This window comes from Manihot esculenta, chromosome 7 (genome assembly GCF_001659605.2).
Source record: "Manihot esculenta cultivar AM560-2 chromosome 7, M.esculenta_v8, whole genome shotgun sequence".
Taxonomy (NCBI): Eukaryota; Viridiplantae; Streptophyta; class Magnoliopsida; order Malpighiales; family Euphorbiaceae; genus Manihot; species Manihot esculenta.
In genome coordinates this window covers 25,856,400-25,875,294 of record NC_035167.2, presented here as the reverse complement: position 1 = coordinate 25,875,294, position 18,895 = coordinate 25,856,400, and the positions used below count along the sequence as shown (strand labels likewise).

The window sequence follows — 18,895 nt, the reverse complement described above, 5'->3', positions numbered from 1 at the left end:
CCTGCCCCCTCTTCGCCTCCCGTCCCGGTTCCTTCTCCCCTCCCCGCGCTGCTCCGTCGCTGCGGGACTCCCTCCCCCGCCTGTCTTTCCGTCTCGTGGCCCCATCTTCTTGCTCGTTCCCCCGCTTTCGGCGATCTTCATTTTTCTTTTTTCATTCCCATTTAACTTTTCGACATGCACATGTATCTAAATCGATAGCGATACCGAGCGAGAAAATAAAAACCCGAAATGGCACCGCCGGCGGCGAGGAGCGCTGCGGAGGAAAAGAAAAAGAAAAGGGGTGCAACACGAGGACTTCCCAAGAGGTCACCCATCTTAGTACTGCTCTCGCCCAAGCACGTTTAACTTCGGAGTTCTGATGGGATCCGGTGCATTAGTGCTGGTATGATCGCACCCGTTGTGTCCCTCGCCATCAAATCACACATACCTTTCCCCCACCTCCGCGCGGCGCCCCTCCCCTCTCCATCCGGCGCGTGGGCCCCGCGTCCCGTACCGTGCCTTCCCCCTGCCCCCTCTTCGCCTCCCGTCCCGGTTCCTTCTCCCCTCCCCGCGCTGCTCCGTCGCTGCGGGACTCCCTCCCCCGCCTGTCTTTCCGTCTCGTGGCCCCATCTTCTTGCTCGTTCCCCCGCTTTCGGCGATCTTCATTTTTCTTTTTTCATTCCCATTTAACTTTTCGACATGCACATGTATCTAAATCGATAGCGATACCGAGCGAGAAAATAAAAACCCGAAATGGCACCGCCGGCGGCGAGGAGCGCTGCGGAGGAAAAGAAAAAGAAAAGGGGTGCAACACGAGGACTTCCCAAGAGGTCACCCATCTTAGTACTGCTCTCGCCCAAGCACGTTTAACTTCGGAGTTCTGATGGGATCCGGTGCATTAGTGCTGGTATGATCGCACCCGTTGTGTCCCTCGCCATCAAATCACACATACCTTTCCCCCACCTCCGCGCGGCGCCCCTCCCCTCTCCATCCGGCGCGTGGGCCCCGCGTCCCGTACCGTGCCTTCCCCCTGCCCCCTCTTCGCCTCCCGTCCCGGTTCCTTCTCCCCTCCCCGCGCTGCTCCGTCGCTGCGGGACTCCCTCCCCCGCCTGTCTTTCCGTCTCGTGGCCCCATCTTCTTGCTCGTTCCCCCGCTTTCGGCGATCTTCATTTTTCTTTTTTCATTCCCATTTAACTTTTCGACATGCACATGTATCTAAATCGATAGCGATACCGAGCGAGAAAATAAAAACCCGAAATGGCACCGCCGGCGGCGAGGAGCGCTGCGGAGGAAAAGAAAAAGAAAAGGGGTGCAACACGAGGACTTCCCAAGAGGTCACCCATCTTAGTACTGCTCTCGCCCAAGCACGTTTAACTTCGGAGTTCTGATGGGATCCGGTGCATTAGTGCTGGTATGATCGCACCCGTTGTGTCCCTCGCCATCAAATCACACATACCTTTCCCCCACCTCCGCGCGGCGCCCCTCCCCTCTCCATCCGGCGCGTGGGCCCCGCGTCCCGTACCGTGCCTTCCCCCTGCCCCCTCTTCGCCTCCCGTCCCGGTTCCTTCTCCCCTCCCCGCGCTGCTCCGTCGCTGCGGGACTCCCTCCCCCGCCTGTCTTTCCGTCTCGTGGCCCCATCTTCTTGCTCGTTCCCCCGCTTTCGGCGATCTTCATTTTTCTTTTTTCATTCCCATTTAACTTTTCGACATGCACATGTATCTAAATCGATAGCGATACCGAGCGAGAAAATAAAAACCCGAAATGGCACCGCCGGCGGCGAGGAGCGCTGCGGAGGAAAAGAAAAAGAAAAGGGGTGCAACACGAGGACTTCCCAAGAGGTCACCCATCTTAGTACTGCTCTCGCCCAAGCACGTTTAACTTCGGAGTTCTGATGGGATCCGGTGCATTAGTGCTGGTATGATCGCACCCGTTGTGTCCCTCGCCATCAAATCACACATACCTTTCCCCCACCTCCGCGCGGCGCCCCTCCCCTCTCCATCCGGCGCGTGGGCCCCGCGTCCCGTACCGTGCCTTCCCCCTGCCCCCTCTTCGCCTCCCGTCCCGGTTCCTTCTCCCCTCCCCGCGCTGCTCCGTCGCTGCGGGACTCCCTCCCCCGCCTGTCTTTCCGTCTCGTGGCCCCATCTTCTTGCTCGTTCCCCCGCTTTCGGCGATCTTCATTTTTCTTTTTTCATTCCCATTTAACTTTTCGACATGCACATGTATCTAAATCGATAGCGATACCGAGCGAGAAAATAAAAACCCGAAATGGCACCGCCGGCGGCGAGGAGCGCTGCGGAGGAAAAGAAAAAGAAAAGGGGTGCAACACGAGGACTTCCCAAGAGGTCACCCATCTTAGTACTGCTCTCGCCCAAGCACGTTTAACTTCGGAGTTCTGATGGGATCCGGTGCATTAGTGCTGGTATGATCGCACCCGTTGTGTCCCTCGCCATCAAATCACACATACCTTTCCCCCACCTCCGCGCGGCGCCCCTCCCCTCTCCATCCGGCGCGTGGGCCCCGCGTCCCGTACCGTGCCTTCCCCCTGCCCCCTCTTCGCCTCCCGTCCCGGTTCCTTCTCCCCTCCCCGCGCTGCTCCGTCGCTGCGGGACTCCCTCCCCCGCCTGTCTTTCCGTCTCGTGGCCCCATCTTCTTGCTCGTTCCCCCGCTTTCGGCGATCTTCATTTTTCTTTTTTCATTCCCATTTAACTTTTCGACATGCACATGTATCTAAATCGATAGCGATACCGAGCGAGAAAATAAAAACCCGAAATGGCACCGCCGGCGGCGAGGAGCGCTGCGGAGGAAAAGAAAAAGAAAAGGGGTGCAACACGAGGACTTCCCAAGAGGTCACCCATCTTAGTACTGCTCTCGCCCAAGCACGTTTAACTTCGGAGTTCTGATGGGATCCGGTGCATTAGTGCTGGTATGATCGCACCCGTTGTGTCCCTCGCCATCAAATCACACATACCTTTCCCCCACCTCCGCGCGGCGCCCCTCCCCTCTCCATCCGGCGCGTGGGCCCCGCGTCCCGTACCGTGCCTTCCCCCTGCCCCCTCTTCGCCTCCCGTCCCGGTTCCTTCTCCCCTCCCCGCGCTGCTCCGTCGCTGCGGGACTCCCTCCCCCGCCTGTCTTTCCGTCTCGTGGCCCCATCTTCTTGCTCGTTCCCCCGCTTTCGGCGATCTTCATTTTTCTTTTTTCATTCCCATTTAACTTTTCGACATGCACATGTATCTAAATCGATAGCGATACCGAGCGAGAAAATAAAAACCCGAAATGGCACCGCCGGCGGCGAGGAGCGCTGCGGAGGAAAAGAAAAAGAAAAGGGGTGCAACACGAGGACTTCCCAAGAGGTCACCCATCTTAGTACTGCTCTCGCCCAAGCACGTTTAACTTCGGAGTTCTGATGGGATCCGGTGCATTAGTGCTGGTATGATCGCACCCGTTGTGTCCCTCGCCATCAAATCACACATACCTTTCCCCCACCTCCGCGCGGCGCCCCTCCCCTCTCCATCCGGCGCGTGGGCCCCGCGTCCCGTACCGTGCCTTCCCCCTGCCCCCTCTTCGCCTCCCGTCCCGGTTCCTTCTCCCCTCCCCGCGCTGCTCCGTCGCTGCGGGACTCCCTCCCCCGCCTGTCTTTCCGTCTCGTGGCCCCATCTTCTTGCTCGTTCCCCCGCTTTCGGCGATCTTCATTTTTCTTTTTTCATTCCCATTTAACTTTTCGACATGCACATGTATCTAAATCGATAGCGATACCGAGCGAGAAAATAAAAACCCGAAATGGCACCGCCGGCGGCGAGGAGCGCTGCGGAGGAAAAGAAAAAGAAAAGGGGTGCAACACGAGGACTTCCCAAGAGGTCACCCATCTTAGTACTGCTCTCGCCCAAGCACGTTTAACTTCGGAGTTCTGATGGGATCCGGTGCATTAGTGCTGGTATGATCGCACCCGTTGTGTCCCTCGCCATCAAATCACACATACCTTTCCCCCACCTCCGCGCGGCGCCCCTCCCCTCTCCATCCGGCGCGTGGGCCCCGCGTCCCGTACCGTGCCTTCCCCCTGCCCCCTCTTCGCCTCCCGTCCCGGTTCCTTCTCCCCTCCCCGCGCTGCTCCGTCGCTGCGGGACTCCCTCCCCCGCCTGTCTTTCCGTCTCGTGGCCCCATCTTCTTGCTCGTTCCCCCGCTTTCGGCGATCTTCATTTTTCTTTTTTCATTCCCATTTAACTTTTCGACATGCACATGTATCTAAATCGATAGCGATACCGAGCGAGAAAATAAAAACCCGAAATGGCACCGCCGGCGGCGAGGAGCGCTGCGGAGGAAAAGAAAAAGAAAAGGGGTGCAACACGAGGACTTCCCAAGAGGTCACCCATCTTAGTACTGCTCTCGCCCAAGCACGTTTAACTTCGGAGTTCTGATGGGATCCGGTGCATTAGTGCTGGTATGATCGCACCCGTTGTGTCCCTCGCCATCAAATCACACATACCTTTCCCCCACCTCCGCGCGGCGCCCCTCCCCTCTCCATCCGGCGCGTGGGCCCCGCGTCCCGTACCGTGCCTTCCCCCTGCCCCCTCTTCGCCTCCCGTCCCGGTTCCTTCTCCCCTCCCCGCGCTGCTCCGTCGCTGCGGGACTCCCTCCCCCGCCTGTCTTTCCGTCTCGTGGCCCCATCTTCTTGCTCGTTCCCCCGCTTTCGGCGATCTTCATTTTTCTTTTTTCATTCCCATTTAACTTTTCGACATGCACATGTATCTAAATCGATAGCGATACCGAGCGAGAAAATAAAAACCCGAAATGGCACCGCCGGCGGCGAGGAGCGCTGCGGAGGAAAAGAAAAAGAAAAGGGGTGCAACACGAGGACTTCCCAAGAGGTCACCCATCTTAGTACTGCTCTCGCCCAAGCACGTTTAACTTCGGAGTTCTGATGGGATCCGGTGCATTAGTGCTGGTATGATCGCACCCGTTGTGTCCCTCGCCATCAAATCACACATACCTTTCCCCCACCTCCGCGCGGCGCCCCTCCCCTCTCCATCCGGCGCGTGGGCCCCGCGTCCCGTACCGTGCCTTCCCCCTGCCCCCTCTTCGCCTCCCGTACCGGTTCCTTCTCCCCTCCCCGCGCTGCTCCGTCGCTGCGGGACTCCCTCCCCCGCCTGTCTTTCCGTCTCGTGGCCCCATCTTCTTGCTCGTTCCCCCGCTTTCGGCGATCTTCATTTTTCTTTTTTCATTCCCATTTAACTTTTCGACATGCACATGTATCTAAATCGATAGCGATACCGAGCGAGAAAATAAAAACCCGAAATGGCACCGCCGGCGGCGAGGAGCGCTGCGGAGGAAAAGAAAAAGAAAAGGGGTGCAACACGAGGACTTCCCAAGAGGTCACCCATCTTAGTACTGCTCTCGCCCAAGCACGTTTAACTTCGGAGTTCTGATGGGATCCGGTGCATTAGTGCTGGTATGATCGCACCCGTTGTGTCCCTCGCCATCAAATCACACATACCTTTCCCCCACCTCCGCGCGGCGCCCCTCCCCTCTCCATCCGGCGCGTGGGCCCCGCGTCCCGTACCGTGCCTTCCCCCTGCCCCCTCTTCGCCTCCCGTCCCGGTTCCTTCTCCCCTCCCCGCGCTGCTCCGTCGCTGCGGGACTCCCTCCCCCGCCTGTCTTTCCGTCTCGTGGCCCCATCTTCTTGCTCGTTCCCCCGCTTTCGGCGATCTTCATTTTTCTTTTTTCATTCCCATTTAACTTTTCGACATGCACATGTATCTAAATCGATAGCGATACCGAGCGAGAAAATAAAAACCCGAAATGGCACCGCCGGCGGCGAGGAGCGCTGCGGAGGAAAAGAAAAAGAAAAGGGGTGCAACACGAGGACTTCCCAAGAGGTCACCCATCTTAGTACTGCTCTCGCCCAAGCACGTTTAACTTCGGAGTTCTGATGGGATCCGGTGCATTAGTGCTGGTATGATCGCACCCGTTGTGTCCCTCGCCATCAAATCACACATACCTTTCCCCCACCTCCGCGCGGCGCCCCTCCCCTCTCCATCCGGCGCGTGGGCCCCGCGTCCCGTACCGTGCCTTCCCCCTGCCCCCTCTTCGCCTCCCGTCCCGGTTCCTTCTCCCCTCCCCGCGCTGCTCCGTCGCTGCGGGACTCCCTCCCCCGCCTGTCTTTCCGTCTCGTGGCCCCATCTTCTTGCTCGTTCCCCCGCTTTCGGCGATCTTCATTTTTCTTTTTTCATTCCCATTTAACTTTTCGACATGCACATGTATCTAAATCGATAGCGATACCGAGCGAGAAAATAAAAACCCGAAATGGCACCGCCGGCGGCGAGGAGCGCTGCGGAGGAAAAGAAAAAGAAAAGGGGTGCAACACGAGGACTTCCCAAGAGGTCACCCATCTTAGTACTGCTCTCGCCCAAGCACGTTTAACTTCGGAGTTCTGATGGGATCCGGTGCATTAGTGCTGGTATGATCGCACCCGTTGTGTCCCTCGCCATCAAATCACACATACCTTTCCCCCACCTCCGCGCGGCGCCCCTCCCCTCTCCATCCGGCGCGTGGGCCCCGCGTCCCGTACCGTGCCTTCCCCCTGCCCCCTCTTCGCCTCCCGTCCCGGTTCCTTCTCCCCTCCCCGCGCTGCTCCGTCGCTGCGGGACTCCCTCCCCCGCCTGTCTTTCCGTCTCGTGGCCCCATCTTCTTGCTCGTTCCCCCGCTTTCGGCGATCTTCATTTTTCTTTTTTCATTCCCATTTAACTTTTCGACATGCACATGTATCTAAATCGATAGCGATACCGAGCGAGAAAATAAAAACCCGAAATGGCACCGCCGGCGGCGAGGAGCGCTGCGGAGGAAAAGAAAAAGAAAAGGGGTGCAACACGAGGACTTCCCAAGAGGTCACCCATCTTAGTACTGCTCTCGCCCAAGCACGTTTAACTTCGGAGTTCTGATGGGATCCGGTGCATTAGTGCTGGTATGATCGCACCCGTTGTGTCCCTCGCCATCAAATCACACATACCTTTCCCCCACCTCCGCGCGGCGCCCCTCCCCTCTCCATCCGGCGCGTGGGCCCCGCGTCCCGTACCGTGCCTTCCCCCTGCCCCCTCTTCGCCTCCCGTCCCGGTTCCTTCTCCCCTCCCCGCGCTGCTCCGTCGCTGCGGGACTCCCTCCCCCGCCTGTCTTTCCGTCTCGTGGCCCCATCTTCTTGCTCGTTCCCCCGCTTTCGGCGATCTTCATTTTTCTTTTTTCATTCCCATTTAACTTTTCGACATGCACATGTATCTAAATCGATAGCGATACCGAGCGAGAAAATAAAAACCCGAAATGGCACCGCCGGCGGCGAGGAGCGCTGCGGAGGAAAAGAAAAAGAAAAGGGGTGCAACACGAGGACTTCCCAAGAGGTCACCCATCTTAGTACTGCTCTCGCCCAAGCACGTTTAACTTCGGAGTTCTGATGGGATCCGGTGCATTAGTGCTGGTATGATCGCACCCGTTGTGTCCCTCGCCATCAAATCACACATACCTTTCCCCCACCTCCGCGCGGCGCCCCTCCCCTCTCCATCCGGCGCGTGGGCCCCGCGTCCCGTACCGTGCCTTCCCCCTGCCCCCTCTTCGCCTCCCGTACCGGTTCCTTCTCCCCTCCCCGCGCTGCTCCGTCGCTGCGGGACTCCCTCCCCCGCCTGTCTTTCCGTCTCGTGGCCCCATCTTCTTGCTCGTTCCCCCGCTTTCGGCGATCTTCATTTTTCTTTTTTCATTCCCATTTAACTTTTCGACATGCACATGTATCTAAATCGATAGCGATACCGAGCGAGAAAATAAAAACCCGAAATGGCACCGCCGGCGGCGAGGAGCGCTGCGGAGGAAAAGAAAAAGAAAAGGGGTGCAACACGAGGACTTCCCAAGAGGTCACCCATCTTAGTACTGCTCTCGCCCAAGCACGTTTAACTTCGGAGTTCTGATGGGATCCGGTGCATTAGTGCTGGTATGATCGCACCCGTTGTGTCCCTCGCCATCAAATCACACATACCTTTCCCCCACCTCCGCGCGGCGCCCCTCCCCTCTCCATCCGGCGCGTGGGCCCCGCGTCCCGTACCGTGCCTTCCCCCTGCCCGCTCTTCGCCTCCCGTCCCGGTTCCTTCTCCCCTCCCCGCGCTGCTCCGTCGCGGCGGGACTCCCTCCCCCGCCTGTCTTTCCGTCTCGTGGCCCCATCTTCTTGCTCGTTCCCCAGCTTTCGGCGATCTTCATTTTTCTTTTTTCATTCCCATTTAACTTTTCGACATGCACATGTATCTAAATCGATAGCGATACCGAGCGAGAAAATAAAAACCCGAAATGGCACCGCCGGCGGCGAGGAGCGCTGCGGAGGAAAAGAAAAAGAAAAGGGGTGCAACACGAGGACTTCCCAAGAGGTCACCCATCTTAGTACTGCTCTCGCCCAAGCACGTTTAACTTCGGAGTTCTGATGGGATCCGGTGCATTAGTGCTGGTATGATCGCACCCGTTGTGTCCCTCGCCATCAAATCACACATACCTTTCCCCCACCTCCGCGCGGCGCCCCTCCCCTCTCCATCCGGCGCGTGGGCCCCGCGTCCCGTACCGTGCCTTCCCCCTGCCCCCTCTTCGCCTCCCGTCCCGGTTCCTTCTCCCCTCCCCGCGCTGCTCCGTCGCTGCGGGACTCCCTCCCCCGCCTGTCTTTCCGTCTCGTGGCCCCACCTTCTTGCTCGTTCCCCCGCTTTCGGCGATCTTCATTTTTCTTTTTTCATTCCTGTAATACCCGGCTAGACTCCGGTATCGGAATCCCTACCGTCCGGTGGGACCTCGGATGTCGGAAACCTCTAGAAGGGTAAAACTATGATTTTATGAAATGTTTTCATGTATTTCATGTTTTAAGTAAGAAAATTAAATGAGTTTTTACATGAAAAGTCTTTGGAGGGAAACCCAGGTTCGGCCGCCGAAAGTCAAGTTCGGCCGCCGAACATGCATGCGTTTTGGAGGCACGTTAGGCCCCGAAAGCATGGGTGAGGGAAGTCCAAGTTCGGCCGCCGAAAGTCATGTTCGGCCGCCGAACCTTGCATGCATGCGGAGGCACTTTCGGCCCCCGAACGTGGCCTGGCCAGCCACTATAAAAGGGACCCTTAGCCGAAATGGGCGAGGTTTTCTCCCATTTTCGGCCACAGCAAGCTTCCGACCTTCCCTTAGCAAATCTTGAGTTCTTCCTCCAAATCTCTTCCTTTTCTTTGAGTTTTAAGGTTCCACAAAAGTTTTTGAGTGTTTTTAAGCAAGTTTGGAGCTTGGAAGTCTTGGAGCTAAATCCCTCCATTTTCCGAGCTAGGGTCGTTCTTCCTCTAGATCTTCAAGAGGTAAGCCTCGATCTATGCTTCTTTTATGTTTTATGAAAGTTTTATGCAAGTTGATGGGGTAGAATGCATGTTTAGGTTATGTGTATGTTTATGGGTATAATGTATGCTTTGATGAACAATGTATGTTGATGTTTGTGTGTTTGAAGTGTTGTAGATGGGGTATATTATAGTTTGAGACCCCTAGGTGTGAAGTATGATGTGTATGCATGTGTAGAAGCAAGTTTATGCTTGTTTTGGAGGCTGTGGACACAAGGGAACCAAGTTTCTGCCCTTCGGCAGAAACTCAGGTTCGGCCGCCGAAGTGACTTTCGGCCGCCGAACCCCCTTGTGGAGGCAGTTTCGGCTGCCGAAGCCTGCCCCCGAAACTCAAGTTTCGTTTCTGTCTGGGAGGTTCGGCCGCCGAAGGTGCCGCCGAACCTGCCTGACTTTCGTCTCTGGAGGGACTTTCGGCCGCCGAACCTGCCGCCGAAAGTGCCCTGTTTAGCCGTTTCTTGCATGTTTTCATGTGATGTTTTCAGGATGTTTTAGGGGGTCTTTGAGGAGTATTTTAGAGTCATGTTCATGTATGTTTGGTGCCTCATTTGAGTCCACCTGTGTAGGTTCGGACCCGAGGAACCGAGACCCCCGGTTGTGAGATAATCGTTCAGAGTTCGTTGTTAAAGCTTCAGTTACCAGGTGAGTGGAACAACCCCTTAAGCTTTAAAGTAAACGAATAAATGAATGAATCATAAAGCATTGCCCATGCATCATTATGCATGCAATATTAGGTTGTTTGCATTAGAAGTCACGAATATGTTGCATTGCACACTTTGTTGTTGATGTGGATGAATGTTGAATGATCCATTAGCCCTTGTATGTCATGATAGCCTATGTGAGTCCAGGTGTGCCTGCTACGGCTCTACGCCCCTGGCACTATGACAGATTATGGAAGTCCGGGTGTGCCTGCTACGGCTCAACGCCCCCGGCATGTATAAGTAAGAAAGATAGGGGCTAAATGGTGACAAGTTCATCCTTGTTGTGGAATGTTTGTGTTATGGCGCATACATGAAAGCATGAATAAGAAAGAAAAGTTAATTGATAATAATAATAATAAAATGAATAATAATGTACCTAAAAATGGAGGAATTAAAACAAATGTTTTTAGTTTCTACTCACTGGGCTCTAGTAGCTCACCCCACTCCCTTTATCCCCAAAGTTGCAGGTACAGGATAGATCAAGAAGTCGGCTAGAGTGAAGTCAAGTCCTGTATGATGTTATAGATAGTAGTGGACATGAACATGATGTAATGAGTAATTATGACCATGTAATGTAATGTAATGATGATGATGATGATTGAGGATTAGTGTGTGCTTGACCCTATGTTTATGGTTATCCCTTTGACACATGATCTATAGAAATGTTTTTATGATGTAATTGATAGTCCAAGCTTATCGAATGATGAAATACCCCATTGGAGCATTTGATGAGGACTCCAGTGGTGGTTATGTTATTAGATGTGCACATGTTCAGGTTAAGCTTGGAAAAAGAAAGAAAAAGTTTACAGTTTCATGTATGTTGTTGATCATGTATGGGATATTACAGGTTACAGCAGGTATGCTTGGCTTGCTACGGGTCCCGGCGGCCTTAAGCCGATCTGGATCCTAGCGCCGGTAACGGGTCGGATTTCCGGGTCGTTACAGAGTGGTATCAGAGCCCTAGGTTCATATGGTCGGACCTAGAGTGTTGGGCTCATAGATGTTTTAGAAGGTCAAGCACACTAGGAAAACCATGTCCACTAGGATAGGATGTAGAGTCCTGTCTATATGATGATATGATATGCCATGATGATATGCATGTGCATAAATGCTATGATATGATGCTATGTATGTGATGAGGGTTCATGTGTTTCCACATGAACCATATGATGCTAATGATTGTTTATACTGTGTGCTGTTTTTCAGAAGATAGAATGAGAGGAACTCGTCGATCTGCACGATTGACTGGAGTGCCACCTCAGGACGAGGGCACTGATGCCCGTCCTTCAGCTTTGCCTAGGGCAATGTCCAGTAGGTCCAACAGAGACAGAGTAGCAAGAGACCCTAGAAGGTCTTTGGATCTGGGAAGAAGCAGATCAGTAAGAGGAACAGTGCAGGGAGGAGCGTCTGAGGATATGGAAGTAGATCAAAGGAGGGATGGCAGTCTCGGTGTGAGTATGCCGGAAGAGGGCATGGGAGAATCAGAAGGAGGCACTCAGGCCTCGAGTCATGTCCAGCCACATCACTACCCACCCTATTCACACCATCCAGGGTATTCGATGGGAGGTACATCGGATTACCCCAGTTTTAGCCCTTATCCTCCACATATGCCATACCCACCTTACTACCCACCATACTCTCAGTACCCCACGTACCCACCTCCACCTCCCTATACCAGTATAGCAAACCCTAACCCAGGGGATGTTGCACCGCCACCGCCACCAGTACCTACTGTCCCGGAAACACAAGTACCCAAACCTACCTCATCTGGAGGGAGCAAGGTCAAGATGACCGATTACATGAAGTTGGGTGCTCCTCAGTACCGATCAGGCGATGACCCATTTGAGTATCTGAACAGGGTCAAGACGATTACAGATGAGATAGGGGCTGATGACAGTAGAGCCATTCAGATGGCTGGGTTCACACTAGAGTGCAAGAAGGCACGTAGTTGGTTTAAGAACTATGTGAACCCGAGAGCGGACAGTATGTCCTGGGAGGAGTTCGCAAATGAGTTTGCAGGATGGGCTTTCCCTGAGAGCTCTAGAGAGCAGAAGATGATAGAATTCGAGCAGTTGAGGCAGACTGATCAGATGAGTGTGGAGGAGTACACAGACAGGTTCCTGGAGTTGTTGCCATATGCTGGGCTGAATTTGGACACAGATCAAAAGAAGTCAAGGAGATATATTATGAGGCTGCACTCCAGGTATTCCTCTTTGGTACAGTCAGCAGAGAGGGAGAGTTTCCACGCCATAGTGGATATGGCTAGAAGAATGGAGGCTAGTGCTATCGTTGAGGGGAAGGTAAAACAGTCAGTGGCACAGTCTTCTGGTTCCAAGACCCCAGGTGGGGAAAGGTTAGACTCTTCTTCTCTGAGTACAGCAGTTGCAGGCAGTAAGAAGTGGGACAGAGGCCACAGAAAATCTAAGAAGAATAAGTTCTGGAACAAGATCAAGTCAGGTCTGGGTTTAGGCAGTGGCTCAAGCTCTGGCGCAGAGGTTACAGCATGTATGAGATGTGGGAGACCACACAAGGGAGTATGTCTGGCAGGGACAAACACATGTTTCAGGTGCGGACAGGCGGGTCATTTGGCTCGAGATTGTCCTAGAGCAGCCTTTGCAGCACCGTCTCAGCAGACAGCCTCCGACAGTGTAGTGCAGCCAGTAGCTCCAGCCGCAACACAGGTCAGTGGCAGAGGCAGGGGGAGAGGGTCAGCCTCTTCATCAGCAGGATACAGAGGTGAAGGTCCATCAGCTCCGGCACGGATCTTCACTATGACTCAGCAGGAGGCCAGCACATCCAACACCGTGGTGGCAGGTAATCTCATCATTGGTTGTTCTGATGTGTATGCCTTAATGGACCCGGGTGCATCTCATTCTTTTATTGCTCCGAGAGTCGTGGAGAGGGTAGGATTGATGGTCTCTGGGTTAGAGTGTCCCCTATGGGTCAGTGGACCCAAGTGTGACCCGTCAGTGGCAGAGGCAGTCTGCCAATGTAGTCCAGTTTTCATAGAGGGAAGATGCCTTTCCGCCGACCTCGTGGTTCTAGATTTGACAGATTTTGACGTCATTCTAGGGATGGATTGGTTATCGACCCATGGTGCTACCTTGGACTGTAGAGACAAGGTAGTCAGATTCAGAGATCAGGATGGGTCAGAGGTCGTCTTCAGAGGAGACAAGAGGGGTACACCTAGAGGTCTGATCTCAGCTCTTCAGGCTCGTAGGTTGCTTAGGAGGGGATGTCAGGGGTTTCTAGCTCATGTGAGGGAGTTAGATAGTCATGTCAGAGAGCCCGCCTCATTGCCTGTGGTGAGTGAATTCTTAGATGTTTTCCCAGACGAGCTGCCAGGGTTACCACCTGCTAGGGAGATAGAGTTCGAGATTGAGTTAATGCCTGGTACCAGCCCGATCTCTATCCCTCCCTACAGGATGGCACCAGCTGAATTGAAAGAACTGAAGGAACAGTTGCAAGAGCTGGTAGATAAGGGTTTCATCCGACCGAGTACTTCACCTTGGGGTGCTCCGGTTTTGTTTGTGAGGAAGAAGGATGGATCCCTCAGACTTTGTATCGACTACAGACAGTTGAACAAGGTCACTACCAAGAACAAGTACCCTCTGCCGAGGATCGACGATCTATTCGACCAGCTAGCAGGAGCAGGTTGTTTCTCCAAAATAGATCTGAGATCAGGGTACCATCAGTTGAGGATAAGGAATGAAGATGTACCGAAGACAGCTTTCAGGACCAGGTATGGGCACTATGAGTTCCTTGTGATGCCGTTTGGGTTGACCAACGCCCCTGCAGCATTCATGGACCTCATGAACAGAGTATTCAGTCAGTATCTGGATCACTTCGTTATTGTCTTCATAGACGATATCTTAGTGTATTCCAGAAATGCAGAGGAGCATGCCCATCACCTGAGGACAGTTTTGCAGACCTTGAGAGAGCATGGCTTGTATGCCAAGTTCTCCAAGTGTGAGTTTTGGCTTAGGAGCATTTCATTCTTGGGGCACGTTGTGTCAGAACAGGGTATTGAAGTAGACCCCAAGAAGGTAGAGGCTGTAGCTAACTGGCCTAGACCCACCACAGTGACCGAGATCAAGAGTTTTCTGGGTTTAGCAGGTTACTACTGGAGGTTCGTTCAGGACTTCTCAAAGATTGCTGCTCCTATGACCAAATTGACAAAGAAGAATCAGAAGTTTGTATGGACCGATCAGTGTGAGGAAAGCTTTGAGGAGCTTAAGAGGAGGTTGACTTCAGCACCAGTGTTAGCTCTGCCAAAAAGTGATGATGACTTCTCAGTATATTGTGATGCGTCCCGTGTGGGACTGGGTTGTGTGCTAATGCAAAATGAGAGGGTGATCGCTTATGCTTCTAGACAGCTGAAAAAGCATGAGCTGAATTACCCCACACATGACCTAGAGATGGCAGCAGTGATCTTTGCACTCAAGATGTGGAGGCATTACCTTTATGGGGTAAAGTGTGAGATCTTCACTGATCATAAGAGCCTGCAGTACATCTTGAGTCAGAGAGAACTGAACATGAGGCAGAGGAGATGGGTAGAGCTGTTGAGTGACTATGATTGCAAGATTCAGTACCATCCGGGTAAGGCGAATGTTGTGGCAGACGCCCTAAGCCGGAAATCACTCGGCAGTCTATCCCACATTTCAGCAGAGAGGAGGCCGGTGGTGAAGGAGTTCCACAGACTTATGAATGAGGGATTACAGTTGGAGTTGTCTGGCACAGGTGCCTTAGTGGCTCAGATGAGAGTGACACCCGTGTTTCTAGAGCAGGTAGCTCAGAAACAGCATGAGGACCCAGAGTTGGTCAGGATTGCCAGAACGGTTCAGTCAGGCCAGAGTAATGAGTACAGGTTTGATGATAAGGGGATCCTCCGCTACGGGAACAGATTATGTGTGCCAGATGACATTGGTCTGAAGGGAGATATTATGGGGGAAGCCCATAATACCAGGTATAGTGTTCACCCTGGAGCCACCAAGATGTATCAGGATCTGAAGAGGGTGTATTGGTGGCCAGCTATGAAGAAGGACGTGGCACTGTTCGTGTCAGCCTGCGATGTGTGTCAGAGGGTGAAACTAGAGCATCAGAAGCCGGCTGGAATGTTGAATCCACTACCGATTCCAGAGTGGAAATGGGAGAATATAGCTATGGACTTCGTAGTGGGGTTACCGGCGACGTCCAACAGATTGGACTCCATATGGGTGATTGTGGACAGACTCACCAAATCTGCTCACTTCATCCCTGTCAGGAGTGGTTACTCTGTGGACAAGTTGGCGCAGGTGTACGTAGATGAGATTGTCAGACTGCATGGGGTTCCGGTATCTATAGTGTCAGATAGAGGGCCCTAGTTCACCTCCAGGTTTTGGCGGAGTCTGCAGAACGCTATGGGTACCAGATTAGACTTCAGTACTGCCTTCCACCCACAGACAGACGGACAGTCAGAAAGGACCATCCAGACAATAGAGGATATGCTCAGAATGTGTGTGCTAGATTTTGGCGGTTCTTGGAGGCAACATCTGCCTTTGGTGGAGTTTGCCTACAATAACAGCTATCATGCTAGCATAGGGATGGCTCCATATGAAGCTTTATATGGGAGGAAGTGCAGATCACCTATCTGCTGGGAGGAAGTAGGAGAGAGGACTCTTGCGGGTCCAGAGTTAGTAGAGCTTACCAGCAGGGTGGTACCCATAATCAGAGAGAGGATCAAGACTGCTGCTAGTCGACAGAAGAGTTATGCAGATATCCGCAGAAGACAGCTAGAGTTTCAGGAGGGGGATTTGGTTTTGCTCAAGGTGTCTCCTATGAAAGGAGTGGTTCGGTTCGGGAAGAAGGGTAAGTTAGCCCCACGGTACATCGGTCCTTTCGAGGTGCTTCAGAGGGTCGGTAATGTGTCGTACAAGCTAGACTTGCCTACTTCGATGGAGAGAATCCATCCGGTTTTCCATGTTTCTCTGTTACGGAAGTACGTGTCAGATCCGAGCAAGGTTCTCAGTGAGCCTGATGTAGAGATCCAAGAGGATCTCACCTATGTAGAACAGCCAGTGCGGATCCTAGACACTCAGATCAGAAAGCTGAGGAACAAGGAAATTCCGATGGTGAAAGTCCTTTGGAACCACCACAATATTGAAGAATGTACCTGGGAGACACGGGAGTCCATGCTCCAGCAATACCCCCATCTGTTTTGAGGTGAATGTTAGTTGTTCTATGTGTTGCATGTATGCTGTTGTATGTTATGATTGATGCCATGCTTTGTGTGTTAGTTGAGGAACATTCGGGGACGAATGTTCTTAAGGGGGGGAGAATGTAATACCCGGCTAGACTCCGGTATCGGAATCCCTACCGTCCGGTGGGACCTCGGATGTCGGAAACCTCTAGAAGGGTAAAACTATGATTTTATGAAATGTTTTCATGTATTTCATGTTTTAAGTATGAAAATTAATGAGTTTTTGCATGAAAAGTCTTTGGAGGAAAACCCAGGTTCGGCCGCCGAACCTCAAGTTCGGCCGCCGAACATGCATGCGTTTTGGAGGCACGTTAGGCCCCCGAAAGCATGGGTGAGGGAAGTCCAAGTTCGGCCGCCGAAAGTCATGTTCGGCCGCCGAACCTTGCATGCATGCGGAGGCACTTTCGGCCCCCGAACGTGGCCTGGCCAGCCACTATAAAAGGGACCCTTAGCCGAAATGGGCGAGGTTTTCTCCCATTTTCGGCCACAGCAAGCTTCCGACCTTCCCTTAGCAAATCTTGAGTTCTTCCTCCAAATCTCTTCCTTTTCTTTGAGTTTTAAGGTTCCACAAAAGTTTTTGAGTGTTTTTAAGCAAGTTTGGAGCTTGGAAGTCTTGGAGCTAAATCCCTCCATTTTCCGAGCTAGGGTCGTTCTTCCTCTAGATCTTCAAGAGGTAAGCCTCGATCTATGCTTCTTTTATGTTTTATGAAAGTTTTATGCAAGTTGATGGGGTAGAATGCATGTTTAGGTTATGTGTATGTTTATGGGTATAATGTATGCTTTGATGAACAATGTATGTTGATGTTTGTGTGTTTGAAGTGTTGTAGATGGGGTATATTATAGTTTGAGACCCCTAGGTGTGAAGTATGATGTGTATGCATGTGTAGAAGCAAGTTTATGCATGTTTGGTTTTGGAGGCTGTGGACACAAGGGAACCAAGTTTCTGCCCTTCGGCAGAAACTCAGGTTCGGCCGCCGAAGTGACTTTCGGCCGCCGAACCCCCTTGTGGAGGCAGTTTCGGCTGCCGAAGCCTGCCCCCGAAACTCAAGTTTCGTCTCTGTCTGGGAGGTTCGGCCGCCGAAGGTGCCGCCGAACCTGCCTGACTTTCGTCTCTGGAGGGACTTTCGGCCGCCGAACCTGCCGCCGAAAGTGCCCTGTTCAGCCATTTCTTGCATGTTTTCATGTGTTGTTTCAGGATGTTTTGGGGGGTTTTTGGAGAGTCTTTTGGAGTCATGTTCATGTATGTTTGGTGCCTCATTTGAGTCCACCTGTGTAGGTTCGGACCCGAGGAACCGAGACCCCCGGTTGTGAGATAGTCGTTTAGAGTTCGTTGTTAAAGCTTCAGTTACCAGGTGAGTGGAACAACCCCTTAAGCTTTAAAGTAAACGAATAAATGAATGAATCATAAAGCATTGCCCATGCATCATTATGCCATGCAATATTAGGTTGTTTGCATTAGAAGTCACGAATATGTTGCATTGCACACTTTGTTGTTGATGTGGATGAATGTTGAATGATCCATTAGCCCTTGTATGTCATGATAGCCTATGTGAGTCCAGGTGTGCCTGCTACGGCTCTACGCCCCTGGCACTATGACAGATTATGGAAGTCCGGGTGTGCCTGCTACGGCTCTACGCCCCCGGCATGTATAAGTAAGAAAGATTGGGGCTAAATGGTGACAAGTTCATCCTTGTTGTGAAATGTCTGTGTTATGGCGCATACATGAAAGCATGAATAAGAAAAAGTTAATTGATGATAATAATAATAATAAAATGAATAATAATGTACCTAAAAATGGAGGAATTAAAACAAATGTTTTTAGTTTCTGCTCACTGGGCTCTAGTAGCTCACCCCACTCCCTTTATCCCCAAAGTTGCAGGTACAGGATAGATCAAGAAGTCGGCTAGAGTGAAGTCAAGCCTTGTATGTTGTAATAGATAGTAGTGGACATGAATATGATGTAATGAGTAATTATGACCATGTAATGTAATGTAATGATGATGATGATGATTGAGGATTAGTGTGTGCTTGACCCTATGTTTATGGTTATCCCTTTGACACATGATCTATAGAAATGTTTTTATGATGTAATTGTTAGTCCAAGCTTATCGAATGATGAAATACCCCATTGGAGCATTTGATGAGGACTCCAGTGGTGGTTATGTTATTAGATGTGCACATGTTCAGGTTAAACTTGGAAAAAGAAAGAAAAAGTTTACAGTTTCATGTTTTTTGTTGATCATGTATGGGATATTACAGGTTACAGCAGGTATGCTTGGCTTGCTACGGGTCCCGGCGGCCTTAAGCCGATCTGGATCATAGCGCCGGTAACGGGTCGGATTTCCGGGTCGTTACAATTCCCATTTAACTTTTCGACATGCACATGTATCTAAATCGATAGCGATACCGAGCGAGAAAATAAAAACCCGAAATGGCACCGCCGGCGGCGAGGAGCGCTGCGGAGGAAAAGAAAAAGAAAAGGGGTGCAACACGAGGACTTCCCAAGAGGTCACCCATCTTAGTACTGCTCTCGCCCAAGCACGTTTAACTTCGGAGTTCTGATGGGATCCGGTGCATTAGTGCTGGTATGATCGCACCCGTTG

The 18,895-nt window shown here is 52.4% G+C and overlaps 18 non-coding genes across 18 annotated transcripts; all 18 read right to left on the bottom strand.

Annotated features, from left to right (window-relative positions):
* Positions 1-277: 277 nt before the first annotated feature.
* On the bottom strand, positions 278-396 carry LOC122724112. The gene has a single exon (XR_006351381.1). It is a non-coding gene; the product is annotated as a 5S ribosomal RNA (ribosomal RNA).
* A 385-nt stretch (positions 397-781) lies between these two features.
* Positions 782-900, bottom strand: LOC122724111. Its single transcript, XR_006351380.1, has one exon. It is a non-coding gene; the product is annotated as a 5S ribosomal RNA (ribosomal RNA).
* Positions 901-1,285: 385 nt separating this feature from the next.
* On the bottom strand, positions 1,286-1,404 carry LOC122724110. Its single transcript, XR_006351379.1, has one exon. It is a non-coding gene; the product is annotated as a 5S ribosomal RNA (ribosomal RNA).
* Positions 1,405-1,789: 385 nt separating this feature from the next.
* LOC122724315 lies at positions 1,790-1,908 on the bottom strand. Its single transcript, XR_006351579.1, has one exon. It is a non-coding gene; the product is annotated as a 5S ribosomal RNA (ribosomal RNA).
* Positions 1,909-2,293: 385 nt separating this feature from the next.
* Positions 2,294-2,412, bottom strand: LOC122724314. The gene has a single exon (XR_006351578.1). It is a non-coding gene; the product is annotated as a 5S ribosomal RNA (ribosomal RNA).
* Positions 2,413-2,797: 385 nt separating this feature from the next.
* LOC122724313 lies at positions 2,798-2,916 on the bottom strand. The gene has a single exon (XR_006351577.1). It is a non-coding gene; the product is annotated as a 5S ribosomal RNA (ribosomal RNA).
* Positions 2,917-3,301: 385 nt separating this feature from the next.
* LOC122724312 lies at positions 3,302-3,420 on the bottom strand. Its single transcript, XR_006351576.1, has one exon. It is a non-coding gene; the product is annotated as a 5S ribosomal RNA (ribosomal RNA).
* A 385-nt stretch (positions 3,421-3,805) lies between these two features.
* Positions 3,806-3,924, bottom strand: LOC122724311. Its single transcript, XR_006351575.1, has one exon. It is a non-coding gene; the product is annotated as a 5S ribosomal RNA (ribosomal RNA).
* A 385-nt stretch (positions 3,925-4,309) lies between these two features.
* LOC122724309 lies at positions 4,310-4,428 on the bottom strand. The gene has a single exon (XR_006351573.1). It is a non-coding gene; the product is annotated as a 5S ribosomal RNA (ribosomal RNA).
* A 385-nt stretch (positions 4,429-4,813) lies between these two features.
* Positions 4,814-4,932, bottom strand: LOC122724308. The gene has a single exon (XR_006351572.1). It is a non-coding gene; the product is annotated as a 5S ribosomal RNA (ribosomal RNA).
* A 385-nt stretch (positions 4,933-5,317) lies between these two features.
* On the bottom strand, positions 5,318-5,436 carry LOC122724307. Its single transcript, XR_006351571.1, has one exon. It is a non-coding gene; the product is annotated as a 5S ribosomal RNA (ribosomal RNA).
* Positions 5,437-5,821: 385 nt separating this feature from the next.
* LOC122724306 lies at positions 5,822-5,940 on the bottom strand. The gene has a single exon (XR_006351570.1). It is a non-coding gene; the product is annotated as a 5S ribosomal RNA (ribosomal RNA).
* Positions 5,941-6,325: 385 nt separating this feature from the next.
* Positions 6,326-6,444, bottom strand: LOC122724305. Its single transcript, XR_006351569.1, has one exon. It is a non-coding gene; the product is annotated as a 5S ribosomal RNA (ribosomal RNA).
* Positions 6,445-6,829: 385 nt separating this feature from the next.
* Positions 6,830-6,948, bottom strand: LOC122724304. The gene has a single exon (XR_006351568.1). It is a non-coding gene; the product is annotated as a 5S ribosomal RNA (ribosomal RNA).
* Positions 6,949-7,333: 385 nt separating this feature from the next.
* LOC122724303 lies at positions 7,334-7,452 on the bottom strand. The gene has a single exon (XR_006351567.1). It is a non-coding gene; the product is annotated as a 5S ribosomal RNA (ribosomal RNA).
* Positions 7,453-7,837: 385 nt separating this feature from the next.
* LOC122724302 lies at positions 7,838-7,956 on the bottom strand. Its single transcript, XR_006351566.1, has one exon. It is a non-coding gene; the product is annotated as a 5S ribosomal RNA (ribosomal RNA).
* Positions 7,957-8,341: 385 nt separating this feature from the next.
* Positions 8,342-8,460, bottom strand: LOC122724301. The gene has a single exon (XR_006351565.1). It is a non-coding gene; the product is annotated as a 5S ribosomal RNA (ribosomal RNA).
* A 10,312-nt stretch (positions 8,461-18,772) lies between these two features.
* Positions 18,773-18,891, bottom strand: LOC122724300. Its single transcript, XR_006351564.1, has one exon. It is a non-coding gene; the product is annotated as a 5S ribosomal RNA (ribosomal RNA).
* Positions 18,892-18,895: the final 4 nt, after the last annotated feature.